This window comes from Scyliorhinus canicula, chromosome 24 (assembly GCF_902713615.1).
Source record: "Scyliorhinus canicula chromosome 24, sScyCan1.1, whole genome shotgun sequence".
In the NCBI taxonomy this organism is placed as follows: Eukaryota; Metazoa; Chordata; class Chondrichthyes; order Carcharhiniformes; family Scyliorhinidae; genus Scyliorhinus; species Scyliorhinus canicula.
In genome coordinates, this window is record NC_052169.1 from 6,212,332 (window position 1) to 6,231,407 (window position 19,076).

The following is a 19,076-nucleotide window of genomic DNA, read 5'->3' on the forward strand; positions in this document are numbered from 1 at the left end:
ACTCTGACTAAAAGTGGCAAGAGTTGGATCTCACTCTTCCAGAAGGTCTGCAAAGCAAAATAATTTTCATTCGAAATTTTCAGTGCAATAAAAAGTTATCAGGGCAATAATGTTAAGATTCTTCCCCCCCCCCCCCCCCCCCCCCCCCCCCCACCTCCACCCCTCCAAGTTTGAGTGTCGGTGGGCCCTGTAGCAGGGGTTGTAGCCACCTGGGTTGACCACTTCCCGAGTTTAAAATGGAGATTTGCAAAGAACGCAGGGAAAAACGGACAGTATCAGAAAACAAGCAGTTGGCAGAGTTCTTCTGTGTATTCGGTCTGCAGAAAGCAGACAGCACTGAAACCAGCAGCCATACATATTAAATGAGCAATTCCCGGGCACAATAGATACAATTAAGGATGACCAAGGTAAAGCCAGCAGGAGTCAAAGACAAAAGAAGCTAACGAGCACCCAAGGACCGCCCAGCGATCAGGAAACAGCCCCAGCACTGGGGAATTCAAACCGATCGATTGGTACGTGATCCAATTGATTGGAGTCAGGTACGGGGTCCGCCCAAATGGACACGAAGCTCCTGGGGCCTATATATTGGAGGCCTCAAGTTCAATTCGCTCTTCTTGGCAGGGTCTCTCAGCAGCTCGAAACAACCCTTGACAGAGACCTGCCTAGCAGCTGCACCAACAAGTAAGTGTCCAGTCAACGCACGCTACGAGATAGGCGCTCCTGACCTTTAGTCCGTACCAGCTGGAAGCCTGCAGTCCCAGGATTAAACAAGAGGCCAATGTTCCCTGACCCAGTGGGTTCCTCTTCCAGCAGATAAGTATTGGCCTTTAGTGGTAGAAGTAGTCTAGTTTTGTAGTATTTATGCATGAGTAGCGATTGACTGTGTATGTAATAAATGTGTTTTGATTTGAACCTTACTAACTGGTGTATTGAGTTATTGATCAGCACTTGAACTTGAACCTCGTGGTGGTATCATAAAGATACCTGGCAACTCTAGAGCAAGGTTATAAAACAGAGCCAATTGAGTGTAAAGCACACTCACCAAAACGAGCAACAGGGTGAACAAGCAACAATCGGTGGGGACGGGGGGGGGGGGGGGGGGGGGGGGGTCAATATTATTCCTGCTAAGCCCAGCATCACTAAAGTCGATTGTAGCCGCCTTCCCACTGCTACTCTGGTAGTTAATCCATAACAGATCAGACACCAAGGTCGCGATCTCCTGGACTGTACAGTTAGTACCAGAACCACTAGCATTACCGATGCTGAACCTTTTCCCTTGAATGCTCCCTAATTTTCGATACTTTCTCAATATTTACACAGCCAGTTATTAGACATTTCTAAGTCGGTGTATGTGGGCCCTTTAGGCTGAGGAATCACTTTTCTGACTCTCTCAACCTTTACACAGATCCTCTCTGAAGTATTGTGTCAGTTGTTTCGCACAATAGTCTTTAAGTCAGAAAGATGTGGGTTCAAATCCCAATCCAAAGGTTAAAAGCACAAAATCTCAGCTCACACCCCAGTGTAGTACTGAGGGAGAGAGAGAGTGCTGCACCGTCAGAGGTACCGTCTTTCCAATGCAATGGTAATCTGCCCTCTCAGTGGGATTTAACACAACCCGTCCTTCGCGACATCCTCGCCAACATTCACCCCCCCCCCCCCCCCCACCTACATCACCACCATATTGCAGCAATGCCGTTATCTCTTCATTGGGTGTGGGAGCTTGCTGTCTCCCACATTAGAACAGTGACTGCTTTGCAAATGGCTGTAAAGCACTTCAGAAACCATCAGACTGTGGAAGATATGGGGGCTGGATTCTCCGTTTCAGGGACTTAGTCCCTACGCTGTCGTGAAAACTGTGGCCTTTCACGTCTGAAAAACCGATGTCAAAAGGCCACATGTTCACAGCCCTGCAGTCGTGAAACTCGCAGCTCCAGTTGCAAATCCGGGCCCCCGCACTTCCAGGTCAGAGGCATACACAGGGCGGAGCCGGACTGCGTAAATAGTGCCCCCCGATCGGCTATGTGCCCGGCGCGGACCACCCGCTAAAAAATAGCCCTCTCCCCTATGAGGCACCCCCGCCCTCCAACGGCCCGCCCGCCGGAGAATCGAGGAACCGGCACTGGTCCCGATTCCATGCGTGGAAATGGATTCTCCGCCCCAGCGCCGGACACGATTAGCCGTCGGAGCGCGGAGAATCCAGCCCATGTGAGTGCAAATCCTTCCTTTCCATTGCTTTCCTTCATTCACTCAACCAGGAGAGCGACGTGTCAATGTCTTATTAATTACATTGTCAAGCGTTAATATCAATTGCATTGGTTTTTTTTTTACAAACATTTTATTGAGATATTTATGGTTTTATAACAGTAACAGAAGAAACAGTGTACATACATATATAAACATAGTGCAAAAGCCGTCTTCCTCCCTCACAGCTCCCACCTTTTCTAGCCCCCCTACTCTAAACTAACCCCACAGCCCCCCCCCCCCCCCCCCTCACCCCGGTTTGCTGACGATTAATTTTCCCCAAAGAAGTCGGCGAACGGCTGCCACCTCCGGGCGAACCCTAACAGTGACCCCCTCAAGCCGAACTTGATTTTCTCCAGACAGAGAAAGCTAGCCATGTCCAATAGCCATGTCTCCGATTTCAGGGGCTTTGAGTCCCTCCAAACTAATAGTATCCGTCTCCGGGCTACCAGGGAAGCAAAGGCCAGAACGTCTGCCTCTTTCTCCTCCTGGAGTCCCGGGTCCTCCGACACCCCGAAAATCGCCACCTCTGGACTCGGTGCCACCCTTGTTTTCAACACCGTGGACATGACGTCCGCAAACCCCTGCCAAAATCCCCTGAGCTTTGGGCATGCCCAGAACATGTGGACATGGTTCACTGGTACTCCCGCACATTCTGCACACCTGTCTTCCACCCCAAAGAATCTGCTCATCCGGGCCACTGTCATGTGGGCCCGGTGAACAACCTTAAACTGAATCAGGCTGAGCCTGGCACATGTTGTGGACGTGTTGACTCTACTCAATGCAATAATTGCATTGTTAAATAGGTATTTATGCACCTATAAAACTGAGGCTCAAAAAGAAAATGCTGGAAAATCTCAGCAGGACTGGCAGCATCTGTAGGGAGAGAAAAGAGCGAACAATTCGAGCCCGATGATTCTTTGTCAAAGCTTCGAAAAGTTAGCTCTTTTCTCTCCCTACAGATGCTGCCGGACCTGCTGAGATTTTCCAGCATTTCTGGTTTCAGATTCCAGCCTCCGCAGCAATTTGCTTTTATAAAACTGAAGATATCTGGGACAGTCAGTTTTGGGGTGGGGGGGGGGGGGGGGGGGGGTAGTAGTGTTCGCTGTGAAATAAGTCAATAAATTCTCCGGCAAAGAAAGGCGTTCGTCTTAATTTTAACTTCACCAAGTGGTATGGATCCAGTTTAATTGTGAAAAGTGAAGATATTATTGGGCATTATTCCTCATGGATTACGCTGGGACTCATTCTGCAAAAACTCTACACTCACTGCCCAAGACCTTTCCTCTATTGGGGGCAGCTGTCTGTGAGTTTAAAACATGTACACTGAAAAAAGAGCAACACAGCAAGATATCACAGTCTCCTGGACCACCATCGGAGATACTGATTGATTATCAAAGTCATGATAATGTTGCTCACTGAGATCAAGGGTATACGTCAGGCAGAACACCAGAGAGAAAGGAAATGTTTTAAAAATACATTTCAGGGGATGCGGACCTCTTCAGCAAGGACTGCATTTATTACCCATCCCTAATTGCCCTTCAGAGAGTCGAGCTGAGCCCTGCAACAATTTCTTGAACTGCTCTCTGTGGTGGAAGTGCTCCCACGGTCCTGTTTGACCAAGTCAGGATGGAGTGTGGCTTGATGGGGAACTTGTTCACCTGGAGCCTGCCGCCCTTGTCCCTCCAGGCAGTGGAGGTTGGGGGTCTGGGAGGTGCTGTTGAAGGAGCCTTATGGGGTGGTTACAATACACCCTGTTTTCACTGCTGGCACGGTTTGCCAATGGCGGAGTGAATGAATGTATAAGATCACGTATCAAAGACTGCGGCTGAGCCTTGGCTTTAACCCAGACTGTTTCAAGATAATTGACGGTTCTGAAAGGTTTGAGAAAGTACAGTTCAAACAGGGGATTTATCGGGTTCCATATTCTCCAAAAACAGAATGCTTTGTGGCACCTTGGTAAACTGCTCATGATCTGACAAAGCTCGCCTGACCCGAGCAAGTCTGGCAGGTCTTGGGCGAGAACCCAGGGCTTGCAGAGTGAAAGCCAGCCCCTGTGTTCTTACCCTCATGACCTAATAATGCAACGCAAAAACCAGACTGTCTTTCTTGAACAGGGCTGATGCCAATCAGTTAGAAAAGGATTATATGTGATGGGAATTAAATGTCTTTTAACTTTTAATAAGATTTTGACCTCCCGCTGGCTTCAATCCAAATGCTTGGCCCAGAGTCCAATCTCTTGAAAGCGTCAGGAAATTCTAATTACAGGATACATCCTTTTCCTTCTCTGCTGTCGGCAGAATTGACGCTCCATTTACATCAAATTGCTTTGACAATTTGCTTGAATGGAAATGAAGGTTGCAGCATTATTCAGCAACCTATTGAGCATTTCTTTCTTTATTCTTCCAGTGTGGCATCTCTGGCTGAGTTGCCCATCCCTAACTGCCCCTGAACTGACCGGTTTGTCCGGCCATTTCAGAGGGCAGTTAAGAAAATGAAATGAAAATCGCTTATTGTCACGAGTAGGCTTCAATGAAGTTACTGTGAAAAGCCCCTAGTCGCCACATTCCGGCGCCTGTCCGGGGAGGCTGGTACGGGAATCGAACCGCGCTGCTGGCCTGCTTGGTCTGCTTTAAAAGCCAGTGATTTAGCCCAGTGAGCTAAACCAGCCCCTGGTTTGCATTGCTGTGGGTCTGGAGTCACAACACTGGACAAGGACGGCAGGTTTCCTTCCTTAATGGGCATTAGCCAACCCCAGATGGGTTCTTGTGACCATTGACAATCGTTTCCTGGTCCCCATTATCAAGACTAGCTTTTCAACTCCAGATTTTATTAATTAAATTTAAATTCCACCAGCTGCCGTGGTGGGATTGGAACCCTTGTCCCCTGCATTAGCCTGGGTCTTATGGATTGATAGTCCAGTGATGTTACCACTGCGCCACCATCCCCTCCTCCTGGTTCAGGTAGCTCGGGCAATAGAAAAATGTCTATGGACTTTGCCCTTGTTTTGTGTTGATTTATCCCCACCCAGCTTCTCCCATTTTGGCTCCTTGCTGGAAGCCCTCGAACACCTTTGACGTCTCACCTTTGTGTAAAGCCTAAACTGTGAGTGTTGGGAAACTGTATATTCACGGAGGGCATCAGAGGAAAGGTCCTTGTCCTCATCTGACAACAACATCTGCATTTTCCATAAAGGGTATTGAACCAGATGGTTTTTTACGACAATCGTTTCATGGTCATCATTAAACTTTTAATTCCAGATTTTTTATTGAGTTTATCATCTGCCGTGGTGGGATTGAACCTGAGATCATTATCCTGGGTTTCTGGATTACTCGTCCAGCAACAATACCACCATACCACCGCTTCCCCTTTAGTGGCTTGAGGGGCTGAATGGCCTATTCCTGTTCCTACATTCTTATTGGTTTCTTATGAAGTAGGAAGGAGACTGGATCAGATAGGTAGAGGAAGGTATAGTATTTTCACTTCAATGCACACTTTATTAAGAGCGTTGGTGCTTGGCATTGACTCCAGCTTTAATCTTGGCAATCCTCCATTTCTGATCTCTCGCCTATCTCTAATTTTCTTTGCTCCACCATTTAGAGCTATCAGCTTGTCAGTTACCTAAGCTGGTTCTGTGCTCTTAAATCGCCTCACTCTATGATGCGCCATCAATTGTACGAGAGACGAGTTGCTTTACAAAAGTTAGGCTTTAATAAACTAGAACTTTAGCCCTGCGGTCGTCTACAATAAAATGGACGACCGCCGAACGTTTGACTATTTATACCTCGGCAAGGAGGCGCGGTTAACTCAGCCTCTCGACCAATCGGTTGAGAGGCACATGACCGACCAGGGCCAATGGTAAGCCGGTGTTCTGCCCCAATGGCAGACAGGTATGCAAATCATATCACCACACTCTACTTTCCACTTCTCTCTCCCTCTTTCCTTTTAGGCAAGACCCTGATATCTGCCTCAGCTCACATGTTGCTGAACTCTTCATCCAGGCCTTGGTCGGGACATTACAATTCCAATCCACTCCTGGCTGAATCCTAGCTCCTCCCTTCCATAAACTGACCTTCATCCAAATCTGCGTCGCCCATATTTGAACTCGCCGCAAGTCCCTTTCGCTCCTTGCCCCTGTGCAAGGTCTGGCAATATATATTTTTTGGAAATTTAGAGTACACAATTTTTTTTTTCCAATTAAGGGGCAATTTAGGGTGGCCAATCCTACTTACCCTACACATCTTTGGGTTGTGGAGGTGAAGCCCACGCAGACACGGGGAGAATGCGCAAACTCCAACTCGAGCAGTGACCCAGGGCCGGGATTCGAACCCGGGTCCTCAGCGCCGCAGTGCCAGTGCTAACCACTGCGCCGCATCCCACCCTAGGTCTGGCAATATATCTTGATTCTAAAATTCTCATCCCTGTTTTCAAACCCTGCCATGGTCTTGCCCCTCCCTATCTCTGATCTCCCCCAGCCACGCTGCCACCTGGTATCTCTGCAACCCTTCCGATTTTAATTCCCGTTTTTCCCGATGCTAATGGCCCTGCCATTGGCAGCAGCTCCTTCAGTTTGCTGAGGCCGTCCTTAAACTGTTCTGCCTCACTGCCTCTCCTTTCCCTTTTGGGACGCTCCGTAAAACCTAGCACCCTGCTTCAGCATCTCCTTATGTGGCTCAGTATCAAATTTTGTTTGATAACACTCCTGTGGCGGTGACATAGTGGTATTGTCACTGGGCTAGTAATCCAGAGACCCAGGGTAAAGCTCTGGGGATCTGGGTTCAAATCCCACCAGGGTTGATGGTGAAATTTGGGTTTTTAAAAAATAAATTTAGAGGGCAGCACGGTGGCGCAGTGGTTAGCACTGCTGTCTCATGGCGCCGAGGTCCCAGGTTCGATCCCAGCCCGGGTCACTGTCTGTGTGGAGTTTGCGCATTGGAAATGAAAGAATTGGGTACTCTAAATTTATAAAATTTATTGTTTTCCAATTAAGGGGTAATTTAGCGTGGCTAATCCACCTACCCTGCACATCTTTGGGTTGTGGGGCTGAGGCCCACGCAGACACAGGGAGAATGTGCAAACTCCACACGGACAGTGACCCAGGGCCGGGATTGAACCAGGGACCTGGGCGCCGTGAGGCTGGAGTGCTAACCACTGCACCGCCGTGCTGCTCTGATGTGAAATTTGGATTCAACTAAAATCTGTAATTAAAAGTCTAGCGATGACCACTGTCGCCTGCCAGAAAAACCCCTCGCTGCATCACCAATGCCCTTTAGGGAAGGAAATCCTCCAGCCTTACCCGGCCTGGCTTACACATGACTCCAGACTCCACAGCGATGTGGTTGACTCTTAAATCCCCTCTGAAGTGGAAAGTCGGGCGAGCCATTCAGTTTAGGAGCAGTTCGGGACGAGTCATAAATTCTGGCCCTGCCAACGATGCCCACACCCCGTGAATGAATCTTTAAAACGTTGGACTGCCGTGCTTCAAGAAGGTGGCTCACCACCAAGGGAAGTTAGGGATGGGACATCCGGCCTAGCTACCAACGCTCGTATCTTATGAAAGAGTTTGTAATGCAAGTTGTCCATATTGCGTCAAGGAATTAGAGATTGTTTACTTCAACCTGGCCACCTGGCAGTGCTCTGGAAAGAGTGCCAAGCACGGCAAGGTGGCAGGCAGAGTGGTTAGCACTGCTGCCTCATGGTGCCAGGGACCCGGGTTCAATTCCAACTTCGGGTGACTGCCTGTGCGGAGTTTGCACGTTCCCCCCGTGTCTGCGTGGATTTCCTCCAGGTGTTCCGGTTTCCACCCAAAGTCCATAGTCATACAGGTTGGGTGGATTGGCCATGCTACAGGCCCCTAGGGGATAGGGTGGGGGATTGGGCCTAGGTAGGGAGCTCTTTCAGAGGATTGGTGCAGACTCGATGGGCCGAATGGCCTCCTTCTGCGCTGTAGGGATTCTATTCTATGACCTGAGGGCTGGTTTTTCCTGTTGGAGGCAGGAATGGGGAGGACGGCTTGATTCCATGTTGTGAAGCTTCATCAATGTGGAAGAGGAAGCAGCTGCTGTTTCAACGGGGTTGGAGTGTTAATTGCCTGAGGGACGGATCTGCCGTCCAATTAACTGGCAGGGACGTGGGAACAGAGGTGGATCAGTCAGAATGCGGGTCACGCTGTGACTTTGCTGCAGCCTTTTCGCATCAATGTTTGAGGACTGGCTTTGTTGAGATTTCCCACATTTTGGAGGGTAACGGGAGGCCTGGAGCCTGGGCCAGGGTAGGCTGATGATGCCCACCCCACTAACCACCGCTACCAACTCAACCTCCTCGGTGCCACTTCAAACGTCACCATCTTACAGCGACCCTACCCACTGCCTCTATCGTGTGGGTCTGATTCCCGACAGCCGCTAAAGTCCGGCCGTCTCGCTAAAAATTAGAAAACCTTCTGTGGACGGACTCTTTAATGAGGCCAGAATGATAAAATCACAGGATCCCTACAGTGCAGAAGGAGGCCATTCGGCCCATTGAGTCTGCACAGGCCCTCTGAAAGACCACACTAGCTAGGCACACTCAACCGCCCTATCCCCGTAGCCCCACCTAAGTTGCACATCTCTTGGACACTACGGGGCACTTTTAGTGTGGCCAATCCACCTAATCTGCACATCTTTGGACTGTGGGAGGAAACCGGAGCACCTGGAGGAAACCCACGCACACACGGGGAGAACGTGCAGACTGCGCACAGACAGTGACCCAGCCGGGAATTGAACCCGGGTCCCCGGCGCTGTGAGGCAGCAGTGCTAATCACTGTGTCACCGTGCCGCCCCATGTTAAGTATCCTGTTGATGGGAGTGGGCCTATTCCAAGGCCCACTCCCTCCCCACCCTCAGGGAAAATGGCAGAACTGGAGCAGAAACAGAAGCCGGAGTCCTGTGCGTATTCCTCGGCAGACATTCCCTTCTCCGGTCCCACCTCTGTCTCTTTGTGGCTGAGACAATCGGAGCCGAATTGTTTTCCCCATGGTAATGGAGCTCAGAAGTGTTGCTTTATAAAATGCTGCTTATCTAAAAGCCGTCTCTTCATTCCAGTAAAGAGCATATGATCTGTGACTCATTCCACCAAACCTGCACCAACGCAGTGCTGTCATCACCTACAGGCCTCTCAGTAACACAACTGCTCCCGACTCCCAGTAACGTGAGACCTAAACTGAATTCATATCAGTACTTTGGAACTGCCAGGCGAAACAGCTGTTCTCATATTCGATACAAAACACGTCCTTTCAAAGCAGACAGATTAATTGCAGTAGTCTTAATAAGCTTTTAATTGTAATGCCACAGTTTCTTCATGGTTATTTGTGGGCAGCAGTGCGTGCTGTTGTCAGTGTTGGTTCAGGCAGTTCTAGCACTGGCTGCTTCCTCTGGTCACCAGGGTCCAGAGTGGTCCAGCAGGGCAGCAGAAGGCTGGGAGTTTGGACGTGGTGTTTCTATTTTCTCCTCTACCATTTCCTTCCCTCTCTCTCTCCCCTGGGTCGTGTTGCGTTGAGAGCAATACAACCTCTGCCTCCTCACCGGGCAGTTGCTGTTTATCTTGGCGGTGAATATCCACAGGTTAGTCCATTGTAGGAGATCGCAGACAGAACTCAGTCCTACCCTCACCTCACTCCACATCATGTGCACTTCTTGCAAGGTTCAAATTACTCGGAAAACTCTCTGATGTTCCCCGCTACGGCTGGTCCCCCACATTCTACCCTCTGTAAACTTGAGGTCATCCATAACTCTGCTGCCCATCTCTTAAGCTGCAGCACGTCCTGTTCTTCTATCACCTGCTGGGCTCGTTGACCTAGATTGGCTCTTGGTGGATTAGCCCTGCAGCCTCACGGTGTCGAGGTCCCAGGTTCGATCCCAGCTCTGGGTCACTGTCCGTGTGGAGTTTGCACGTTCTCCCCGTGTCTGCGTGGGTTTCGCCCCCACAACCCAAAGATGTGCAGGGTAGGTGGATAGGCCACGCTAAATTGCCTCTTAATTGGAAACAATTAATTGGGTACTCTAAATTTATTTAAAGAAAAGCAACACCTTGAATTTAAAATTCACACCCATCTTTCCAAACCCCTTCCTCGGCCCCCTCCCTTATCTCTGTAACCTCCAACCAGACCCGCAGACCTCCGAGAGATCTGTGCTCCTCTCATCCTGGCCTCTTGCACATTGCCCATTTTAATGATGCGTCGTTGGTGGCTGTATCTTCAGCTGTCCGGGTCCTAAGCTCCAGAATTCACTGTGTACACATCTCCAACTCTCTCCCTCACTTTCCTCCTACACGCTACTTCAAACCCATCTCTATGACCAAGGACGTGATTTAGCAGGAACAAAATGTAACAGTTACGTTTTGGGCATGCTTAGTGGGGTGCCTAGGTGCCCGGGTGGCACGGCCAAGGTGCCAGGCTGGCAGTTCCAAGATGCCCAGGGATCCACCCTGACCAGAACCTGACCACCCGGGGCGTCCAAAGGCTTGGGAGAACCTCCCAGGTGCCATTACGCCTCGTCCACATTTTAAAAAATAGATTTAGAGTACCCAATTATTTTGTTTTCAAATTAAGGGTCAATTTACCTACCCTGCATATATTTGGGTTGTGGGGGTGAGACCCACGCAGACACGGGGAGAATGTGCAAACTCCACACGGACAGTGACCCAGGGCCGGGATTGAACCCGGGTCCTCAGCGCCGCGAGGCAACAGTGCTAACCAATGCGCCACCGTGCCGCCCCCTAGTCCATGTTTGTGAGGACCAGTGTTAAACAGCGCCAAGGCGAGGTATCCGAGACGTGAGCGTTCGGTCCCCAGGCCCTGGGAGACTCCAGTACTGACACATTCCCGCCCAGTGCGGGCCGATCCAGATCGTGACGTCTCGTGAGATCTAATTGTGAGCGCCAGCCCGCACCCTCCCTTTTCTCAGCACCCACCCTCTTCCTGCCCTCCCTGGCAGCCCTCAGCCTCACACAGCACACATTTTCCTGCTGCCAACCCATTCATTGGGCAGCCAACCTGAAATCGTGCTCCAGGGCTGACCATGGCTGGCAGTGCGATTTAATGGGCAGCTTCCAGGCGCGCTGAATGAACTCACCCGAGAGGCAAATGATTCAGGCCCAAATATATTGAATTGCCTCATTCGTGCTCAATGGGTGTCGAGTTGCTTCCCATTGACTTGGCAGAGTTCCAAGCGAAATCTTCTTGCCTTGACTCCCGACCAATATTACTTGGATGAAGAGATGAAGATATTTGAAAAAGCTGACTCATGAGAGGGATTTTTGGAATGAAAGAAAACCCGATAGAATTTAATTGGATTTTGGAAAGCTTGCTCTTTGCCACTAAGGTTTTTGACTCGTTCTCTCTCTCTGACTCAACAGCTGTTCCCACATATTAAGAGGTGATGATTGAGTTTTAAACTGAAGGCAGGGTTTTAGACTGGAGATTGTATCGCGATCGCATAGACAGGACAGTGTGTAGGATTCCTCAGGGGGTATTATCGGGGCTGTTGCATGTGAAGTATTTGGAAGTGATGCCAAATCGCAGGCTGACTTGTACAGCTCCCCCAGTGGTGGGATGGCAAGCCAATTAATGACCACTTAAGGCTCTCCTCCTACCGTCGCTGGGATTTTTCTCATAGAAAGATAGAAAATAGGAGCAGGAGGAGGCCATTCGGCCCTTCGAGCCTACTCCGCCATTCATTATGATCATGGCTGATCATCCAACTTGACAGCCTCCCCCCCCCCCATATTGTTTAATCCCCTTTGCCCCAACTGCTATATCTAACTGGCAGAACAGGGCAACACCAAATGTCCAGCAGTCCAACTACAAGCTGGAGGCCTGCCAACCAGGCTGTGGCTGACCTGCGACTGAAGGTGCCACCCAGCAGAGTTCACCGTGGCAAAGGTGTGGGCTTGACGCACTGAGCCAAGCTCCTGATGCTGGAACCCAGCCCCCTTCCCTCATCCGACGGAGCAGCTGGAGGCAGCTTCCCAATCCGGAATTGAGGCCGCTCTCAGGATGGAGGCCCGGCTGGAAAAATTCAGCCCATCGTTTCCCAGAACCTCCACATTCCCTCAATCCGGAGTCCTTGTATGACGAAGAGGCTTTTCAAACTCAACCTTTGGTGTTCCCCGGCCTTGAGTCGCTCTAATTTCTTCTCCATTCTTTTCAACTTTAATGTTAAGGGCAGCACGGTAGCATTGTGGATAGCACAATTGCTTCACAGCTCCAGGGTCCCAGGTTCGATTCCGGCTTGGGTCACTGTCTGTGCGGAGTTTGCACGTTCTCCCCGTGTCTGCGTGGGTTTCCTCCGGGTGCTCCGGTTTCCTCCCACAGTCCAAAGATGTGCAGGTCAGGTGGATTGGCCATGATAAATTGCCCTCAGTGTCCAAAATTGCCCTTAGTGTTGGGTGGGGTTACTGGGTTATGGGGAATAGGGTGGAGGTGTTAACCTTGGGTAGGGTGCTCATTCCAGGAGCCGGTGCAAACTCGATGGGCCAAATGGCCACCTTCTGCACTGTAAATTCTATGAAATGTGGTTCTACACAACGGGCCTTAATTGTTCCCTCAGTATGGCTTGGCATCAAAGGAAAAACTAATTCAGTTGCTCTTGTCTATTTCTGTCTTATTTAAAACCACAAAGAAAAATTTGGCTTGAGGTGTTGTTTCCCATTTTGATCCTCACAAGGCGATTAAGACTGCTTCTTGAAACCATTACTTTGCGGAGCTGTTAGCTGTTTGATTAAGCTGTTGCTGGTCCCAGATTCTATAATCGAGCCCCAAAGTTCCACTAATTGTCCTCACTTTCGCAATGTAACTTATTAGACACAATTTGAGTTTTCTGAAGTGTATTGGCACTGCTGGTGACCTTACGAGGCTGCATTAGGTGCTAATAAAACCTACAGGCTCAGTTCCAATATGTGGCTTATGTAACCTGTAATTACTGCGTGATTAACAGGCAGCAGCAGCCTACGTGGGCGTCATGCATTCTGTCGAGTGTCGATTCGCCTGGCGGCTGCTGTGCAGGGATGAGAGAATGTTGGTGTCAGAAAACCAGGCTGACCCAATTGAGGGTTGGCTGAGATCATTTACCAGGTTCACAGTCCCAATCCCCCCCATCGCCACGGGACTGTTTCAAACAGCTTTGAAAATCTGCATTCTCCCTTTTCCTCGATAAGCTGCACTGAATTTCACTGCAATTCTGGGCGCTGAAGTAAAATCAGAGGGGAGATCGTTCCCTTCAGAGCCTGCCGAGAATTTTATTTTTAAATTAAGGGGCAATTTAGCGTGGCCAACCCACCTAACCTGCACATCTTTGGGTTGTGGGGGGTGAGACCCACGCAGACACGGGGAGAATGTGCAAACTCCACACGGACAGTGACCCGGGGCCGGAATCGAACCTGGGACCTCGGCTCCGTGAGGCAGCAGTGCTAACCACTGCGCCACCGTGCCACCCAAGAGCCTGCTGAGAATTACCTTCAAAAATTATGTTTACTTTATAAGCCATGCTCCCTCTGTCCTATATCTGAACACCAATTCTTAAATAAAAGGTGCTCTCTCTCAAAGGTTTAGTGAGTTTATCTATCGGGTAGGCATTTGCTGATTTCAGCTAGAGGCTGGCAGTAGGGGCTTTGAGTCTGAACTCAGTGCCTTCTTGTTCTTTTGACTAAGATCAAGTGTGTGATCAGGTGCAATGCCTGCTCTTGTCAGTTTGGATAGAGTATGCCTCTCTTCTGAGGCGGCACGGTGGTTAGCACTGCTGCCTCACAGCACCAGGGACCCAGGTACAAATCCGGCCTTGGTGAAAGTGTGGAGTTTGCACTTTCTCCCCCGTGTCTGCGTGGGCGACGTGTCCGACGTAGCTCTGGCGGCCACCCTCAACCAAGCGGACAGGCCCGTGGCCTTCTTCTCACGCACCCTCCATGCTTCAGAAATCCGTCATTCCTCCCAGGGAGGCCCAGGCCATAGTAGAAGCTGTGCGGCACTGGAGGCATTACCTGGCCGGCAGGAGGTTCACGCTCCTCACTGACCAACGGTCGGTAGCTTTCATGTTCGATAATGCACAGCGGGGCAAGATAAAGAACGATAAGATCTTACTGTGGAGGATCGAGCTCTCCACCTACAACTATGAGATCGTGTATCATCCCGGGTGTCTGGGCGGCACGGTAGCATGGTGGTTAGCACAATTGCTTCACAGCTCCAGGGTCCCAGTTTCGATTCCCGGCTTGGTTCACTGTCTGTGTGGAGTCTGCACGTTCTCCCCATGTCTACGTGGGTTTCCTCCGGGTGCTCCGGTTTCCTCCCACAGTCCCAAGACGCGCAGGTTAGGTGGATTGGCCATGCTGAATTTCCCCTTAGTGTCCAATAGGTTAGATAGGGTTATGGAGATAGGGCGGGGGCATCAACCTCAGTAGGGTCGGTGCAGACTCAACGGGCTGAATGACCTCCTTTTGCACCGTAGGGATTCTAGAACTATGAACCAGGAATTGGATTCAATTTGAATCGGAATTGTTTTTTGGAGCAAACATGGGGATGGATTAAGGGTTTGTCACGTCCATTCTGCAAGTTGGCTTTGTAACTCTGCAAAAGGAATACATTAAAAAAAGTTGATGTCAGTAAGCCAGAAGGTTTGCTATAGAGGCAATAAAGAAACATTTCCATTGGCTGAAGTAGATTTTCACAGTAAATTCATTGCAGAGTTAATGTGACAATAATAAAGATTATTATTATTATGGTAACCAGATGTCACAGGTGATTATGAAAAGGACCATGTGGACGCCATGGGGGAAAACATTTTTTTTGGCAACAAGTGGTTAAGGTTTGGAATGTGCTGCCTGATGGGGTGGCGTGTACAGATTCACTGAAGTTTTCCAAATGTTAAATACTAAACTTTGAGGGAAAAAATGTAGCGATTTGAGGAAGGAGCGGGGGAGTGGGACTAACTGGATTCTCTCTGAGGGAGCCAGCACAGATTTGATGGGTTAAAGGCCTCCTCCTTTTCCGTACTAAACTCCGACTCCATCTCTGTCCTTCTCTTTGTCTGAATCTCTCTCTCAATTCCCTTCGTTTTATCTTTCTCATCTCTTTTTCTCGCTGTTTTAAACAAAGGCATAGCCAAGCACTTAACACAAGGCTACATTTTCCAGGATTGGATCATCGATTCGCCTGCCAGAGACTGCGCTTTGTGTTCTGATTTGTTTTCTTTTTGCCAAGAAATGGTTTCAAGTCACACTGGAGATTCTGTTGGTTAAAGCTCGATTGGAGGGAATTTATATCGTTCCGCCTTTGATGGCGTTGATTGAGGGATCAACGTTGGCCAAACCTGTTAGGTTACAGGTATAGGGTGGATACGTGGGTTTGAGTAGGGTGATCATGGCTCGGCACAACATTGAGGGCCGAAGGGCCTGTTCTGTGCTGTACTTTTCTATGTTCTATGTTCTAAAGGCACTGAAAACCATCCCAACTCTGCCGTTTCTTCAAAAAGGATCCTAGTTTAGATTATGTGCTCACGTCGGAGTCAATGTTCCGGTGTCACCCGTCACGGAATGGTCGTGGGCAGGACAGAAGGTTTGACGGACCATTTAAAGGTCCATTAACCTCGGGTAGGAATCTCCAGTCTTGGGATGCGCGCGACCAGAAAATTCTACCCATGGAGTGAGGCTTCTGATCGGCAGAAACAAGGGGGATGTCAGCTCGGTCAAGCTTATATTACACGGTGTAGGCTGGAGTTGTGATTCGGTCACATTTGGTCAATATAGCAGGTACCCGCCACCAAAGAATAATATCTATATTTTTTTAAATTTAGAGTACCCAATGATTTTTTTTTCCAATTAAGGGGTAATTTAGCACGGCTAATCCCCCTAACCTGCACGTCTTTGGGTTGTGGGGGTGAAATCCACACAGACATAGGGAGAATGTGCAAACTCCACATGGACAGTGACTCAGGGCCAGGTTTTGAACCCAGGTCCTCAGTGCCGCAGTCATAGTGCTAACCACTGTGCCACGTGCCGCCCTACCAAAGAATAATATTGAACCATTTGAGCTTTACAACAATTCAGCGGTTTTCATGGAAAGAGCAGCATGGTGGCACAGTGGTTGGCACTGCTGCCTCACAGCGCCAGGGACCCCGGGTTCAATTCCGACCTTGGGTGACTGTGCGTGTGGAGTTTGCACGTTCTCCCCGTGGGTTTCCTCCGGGTGCTCCGGTTTCTCACCACAGTCCAAGGATGTGCGGGTTAAGTGGATTGGCTATGTATAATTGCCCCTCGGTGTCCAGGGTTACGGGGATAGGGCAGGGGAGTAGGCCTAGGTACTGTGCTCTTTCAGGTGGTTGGTGCAGACTCGATGGGCTGAATGGCCTCCTTCTGCACTGCAGGGATTCTATGATTCTATGTTCAATATATTCTCCTGCCCACAGATCTCTTGACTTCAAGCGCATAGCTTGGCAGGATGGAATTTGAACTCAATCTCCGAGCTACTAAAGCAGCAGCTGCTCCTCTGCACTGCCAGACCCAAACTTCGGTATTGATGAGTCACAAACTCTATAATAATGGGAAGAACAATCAGAGAGATGGGGGGGCCACAGATTCCAGGAAGTTGTAGTCGGAGTTTGCAGGGTGTCGGAATGCATGGAATGTTTCCGTAATGTGTGGAATGCAATTAATCCTGCTGGTCTGTAATGCCATTGGTGTTCTGGAAGTTACTGCTCAATTGTTTTTTTTTTGATGAGTGGGGGTTCAGTGGGAAGGAGGCGGGGAACATCAGGGTGGAATTAAGATTTTCTCAGAGCTCATTATAATTGCACAACTCTCCCATGGATAGTGCAACAAAAATATATGGTTTATCGGAAATGGCAGGGTTGATGTTCTGAGTGGTTTCGGATCTTTTTACGCACGATTGCTTGGGATATTCAGGATAGAAACAGGCAAGGGTGGCATGTGGCGCAGCGGTTAGCACTGGGACTGCGGCGGCGAGGACCCGGGTTCGAATCCCGGCCCTGGGTCACTGTCCGTGTGGAGTTTGCACATTCGCCCCGTGTCTGCGTGGGTTTCACCCCTGATGCTCGATCAATGACTCCAGAAGCGAGATTGGGTGACAATTGAAGGCTTTATTGGACTAGATGTTTCCCCCAGCAGCGCAAGTACAGAATGCAGCAGCTGGGGAGACACAGACTCTTATACTCCGCTTTACTGGGCGGAACCAGCAGGCAGGCTTCACCAATGATATTGCTGTCTCAGGTACCTCCCACACCAATCGTCTTACAACCTCAACCTGGGTACCGTAATACCCCTAATACCAACTACCACATTCACCCCCTGTTAAAAAAAAGAGTCCGGCGGGGGTGGTGGACTTGCGTTATACAGTAGTGGAGATTGAGATTATGGTGGTACCCGTCGGTGGTACAGTGATTTGCGTTGTTACATGTCACAACTATTTACAGTATTTATTTACATGTACATATCAAAGTGAAGCAATTAGTCGATGGGGGGCCCTGGTCGTCCTCTGCGAACGTCGCAGTTTCGGCGGGGATGCAGGCGCCGGCTCGGACATCCGTGGCTCCGGGAGCGTGGCTTCAGCTTCTTCGGCAGCTTCATCACCCCTGGGTGGGACCAGCGGGAGAACTGATCCACCTGGGAAGGGGGCAGCCATGGGGAGAGAGGGTGGGGTAGGTGGGGTAGGTGTGGGTGGGGATGCAGCGGGCTGAGGGTTAGCGTGAAGGAGGTGGACCCTCTCGATCAATGGGTCCGACTTGTGCGCCCGCACGTGTTTGCGGAGCAGGATGGGTCCAGGAACTGCCAGCCAGGTTGGGAGCGAGGTTCCAGAGGAGGACTTCCTAAGGAAGACAAGGAGACGTTCATTAGGTGTTTCGTTTGTCGTGGTACACAGCAGTGATCGGATGGAGTGGAGTGCATCGGGAAGGACCTCCTGCCAGCAGGAGACTGGGAGATTTCTGGACCGCAGGGCCAGTAGGACGGTCTTCCCGACCATTCCGTTCTCCCTCTCTACCTGTCCATTACCCTGGGGGTTGTAACTGGTCGTCCTGCTCGAGGCAATGCCCTTGCTGAGCAGGAATTGATGCAGTTCATCGTTCATAAAGGAGGGTCCCCTATCGCTCTGTATTTAGGCGGGGAAACCGAACAGTGTAAAGATACTGTGGAGGGCTTTGATGACGGTGGCTGCAGTCATGTCGGGGCAGGGGATGGCGAATGGGAACCGGGAGTACTCGTCAATCACGTTCAGGAAGTACGTGTTGCGGTCGGTGGAGAAGAGGGGCCCTTTGAAGTCCATACTGAGGCGTTCAAGGGGACGGGAAGCCTTCAGCAGGTGCGCTTTCTCTGGCCTGTAGAAGTGCGGCTTGCACTCCGCGCAGATGTGGCAGTTCCTGGTGGTGGTCCTGACCTCCTCGATGGAGTAGGGCAGGCTGCGGGTCTTGGTGAAATGGAAGAATCGAGTGACCCCCAGGTGGCAGAGGTCCTCATGGAGGGCCCGGAGTCGGTCCACTTGTGCGTTGGCACATGTGCCGCGGGACAGGGCATCAGGAGGCTCGTTTATCATATATATCATATCATATCATTTACAGTGCAGAAGGAGGCCATTCGGCCAATCGAGTCTGCACCGGCTTTTTGAAAGAGCACCCTACCCAAGCCCACGCCTCCACCCTATCCCCATAACCCAGTAACCCCACCCAACACTAAGGGCAATTTTGGACACTAAGGGCAATTTAACATGACCAATCCACCTAACCTGCACATCTTTAGACTGTGGGAGGAAACCGGAGCACCCGGAGGAAACCCACGCAGACACGGGGGAGAACGTGCAAACT